The sequence below is a fragment of the Monopterus albus genome, unplaced genomic scaffold, assembly GCF_001952655.1.
Source record: "Monopterus albus unplaced genomic scaffold, M_albus_1.0 scaffold8.1, whole genome shotgun sequence".
NCBI lineage: Eukaryota > Metazoa > Chordata > Actinopteri > Synbranchiformes > Synbranchidae > Monopterus > Monopterus albus.
The window spans coordinates 3,632,146-3,635,603 of NW_018127888.1; positions in this window are offsets into that span (position 1 = coordinate 3,632,146).

Consider the following 3,458-nt stretch of genomic DNA (forward strand, 5'->3'; position numbering starts at 1 on the left):
CAGGAATGAAACCAGACGTCAGTATCAGGAAACACTAATTTACTGTCACAACAATGAGTTGTCACTTTTAATGAACCAAAACCAGTTTTGCAAAAGAAAACTCACTCACACACACCCCCACCCACCCACACAAACAGTCACTGTCTGTCTGTTCCATCTTATAGTAGCACAAATGAGGTCATCCAGGATGAGTTTTATCAGGGCTCTGGAGAGCCAATAAATCAGGAGTGTGTTCTCTTTGCACCATGCATGAGTGTGAGAGACATGCAGAAAGTGAAGTACTGTAATCATTGCATTTCCTTCACCATCCCTTCTTGGTGTTTTAACAGTGTGGGAATCCATCCTGGTGACCTTTCCCGCATTACACTGTTGGGGAGCTGCTCTAACAGCTAACCACACATGCACACATCTGGTCTCCTCATTAGCAATTAGAAAAGAGTCTTATCCTGGTGTCAGCAGGACTTACAGTGTGGTTGGCACATCCTGTATCACCACAAAGTATTTTTTTCTCCTCTAAACATTTGTCTGTTATTTAGATCATCTGTCAATGTGGATTCATTCTGAATCCCACCTACTCAAAAAATCAGCAATGGATTCCCCTTAAGTAGTAGATGGACATCTGCTTTTAAATTATAGTGTACAAAATGCGGAGAAACGCTGTTTGGAAAAAAGAAGACCATCTTTTGACTTCGTCTTTTAAAAAAGTGTTTTTTGAGCATTTGGTTTCCTTCTGACGAGGCTGCTTTGATAATTTAATCAGAGAAATGTTGGATTTAGGGGGGTTTCCAGATGAGGCTTGGAAAATGTATAGCTATCGTTATGTCAGAGCTCAACTATTCACACAGATAAATGACTCAGCCTTGGAGAATTGTAGAACAAGAGGAAGCTCTTTTTAAAAGAGTCCTGAGATATAGTTGATGTATTTCAGCTGAACAGGAGACAGACCTGATTTGTTATTACTGAGCTGAAGGAGGTTGAAGAACACTTAAAAAACTACTTTGTCACTTTTAATTGGAGAAATGCAGTTTATGTTGCTTACAACAAAGCACATTGTATTGAATTTAGAAAAACTACCTTTTACTTAACTGGAAAACTCAGGTTCCACTGATTTTAAACAGTACCAGCTCAGTTTAATTGTCATGAGGAGAAGCACTTAGCCTGTGGAAACAGTTGGAGGATCTTTGCACAGTCTGAGAAAACATCAGTCATCTCGCCTTGGGCTTGGAGATGACAGTTTTATTACAAAGTACCTGGTGGCATGGAATTTGAAAGACATCTAGAGACAGTGAAATGCTGTGGAATTGCTGCTTAGGAAGTGTAGCATCCAGTGTTCAACCAATGCAAAGGACAGTGAGTCAGAATAACTCTGCTGCTTTGTTTTTGACCTTGATGTTTTTCATCTGTGCCTCAGAAGCTCCCATCTTTGTGAAGTGCAGTACTGACTCACTGGAGCACCCCTTTAGTAACAGCCACTGCACAAGCTCTGACTTATGACTGTATGATACCAATCCATCAGTTTCTTTGCACCAATTTACCTAATAAAAATAGCTAAAAGACGAGGATGAAAATAGGCTGTTTAAGCTGAGAAACAAATCTGCAATCTTTACTCACAGTTTTATATTCTGGTCCACTGAAGCTCTTAATCTAAATATTTAAATCTAAAGATGCAATGTGAACAATGTAGAATATGTCTGGATCTTGCCCCGTTTCCATTAAGAGAGACAGGAAGACTAGCAAACATATTAGCAGAACAGTTTTATAGTGAAGAATTTTATCAAAAACATCTAAAGGATTTATGTCTCCATTAACATTTGGAGACAAGAGAAAAACAGGAGACAGACAAAATAAAGACTCACAGCAACAAGTGAAAATTCACTTAAGAGAATCTTGGAAAGTGGAGTAAAATTCAATACGCCATAGTCCTGTCATTGCCACTGGAGCAAAAGATGCGAAGTCTCACTTCAAAGTTGAGGGAGATCAAACACAAGTGCATGCAAATGTGATTAATTTTCACAGTATGAGAGTCATACTGAGAGCCAGTTGGCACAGCTCAGGGTTCAGCTTTCAAATACCGAAGACCAACATAAAACATAAAGATGTTACTGTAGTGACAGACAACAGTTTACAAAGCAGAATGTGGTTGTCATGGATTCATATCATCATCTGACATTTACCCTCAGTGGGCATCAATTTTGTTGAACTATCCATGACACTTTGAAACCTAGTCCTGCCCTGAGAGTGTTCACTCTCTGTGCCCTGCAAGTGTGTGTGTGTATGTGTGTGTGTGTGTGTGTGTGTGTGTGTGTGTGTGTGTGTGTGTGTGTGTGAGGTTAACAGTCACCCTTCCTTGCAGCTGGAAACAACTATTACGGAAGTATGGCACACCATGAAATGAAATTCCACTAAGGAGTGTGTAGAAGTGGTGGTTAGTACTGTAAACAGGCACTCACACTTGCACACATACATACACACTCCTGCTTATGAGGGCCACTATCAGTTACTGTTATTCCCCTTTAGTTTCCATGTAAACACAAACAAAGGAGGAAATAAAAGTTCAAAATACTCACGGTGTCATTAATCTCATAACAGTTCCTTCTCAATCATGTCCCACTTTTTTCCCCTTGAGTCACTAGTTCTAAGTGTACATACAATGTCGACACAAAAACTGAATTATGATAGCACTACACAAACACATTCACTGCATTCTCTTGTGCACTGATCCAGCTATTTCCCTGGAACATGTTCACGATGCTCACTGCATAACTATGCTGTGACACACTATGCTTATTTTACGGTCTGACTTAAATGTTGGTTTCTTGCACTGTAAAAACATATTTCTTGCACACTCTTATGCAACTATGATGTTTCAACATGCAGACCCAGAGCTTCCATAGCTGCTGGCTGACAGGAGCTCTTCAACAGCCAGATCAGAGACTGCAGGCATGAGCTCATCACCTCCAAACTGCTGCATCCTGACCTCACCAGAGAACAGGGTGAGTCGAGGTCTGTCAGTGAGAACTGTGATGTCAATTAGCTGCTTTACTTTTCCAAACACCCACTGTGTCGAAAATGAGTCTGGTGTTATTCTTGATCTGTCACAACAGCTCAGGAGAGGAGAGCCAGATGCTGAGACTGTCATTAGAGCTGTTTATTATTCAAAGATTATAGGAACGCTGCTCTCTTAGCTCTGACCTATGCAGTCAAGAGGCAGAAACAGAGGAATAAACCATAAGGAAGAAATAAAAGTATCTGTGGTGAGGAAAAAAAAGGAAAAGGATGATGGGAGAGAAAGTAGGAGAGTTGAAGCCACAGACAGATTAAAGCAAGACACATGCAGTCTCAAAACACAGAATTTTCCACTGCCTCTGCACGGATCTTCATTATACAGTATATGCAGCAGGTCAAGTGTGTGGCCAGTGGTTTGGTGCACACACAAACATTTATGGGCTATTCCCTGT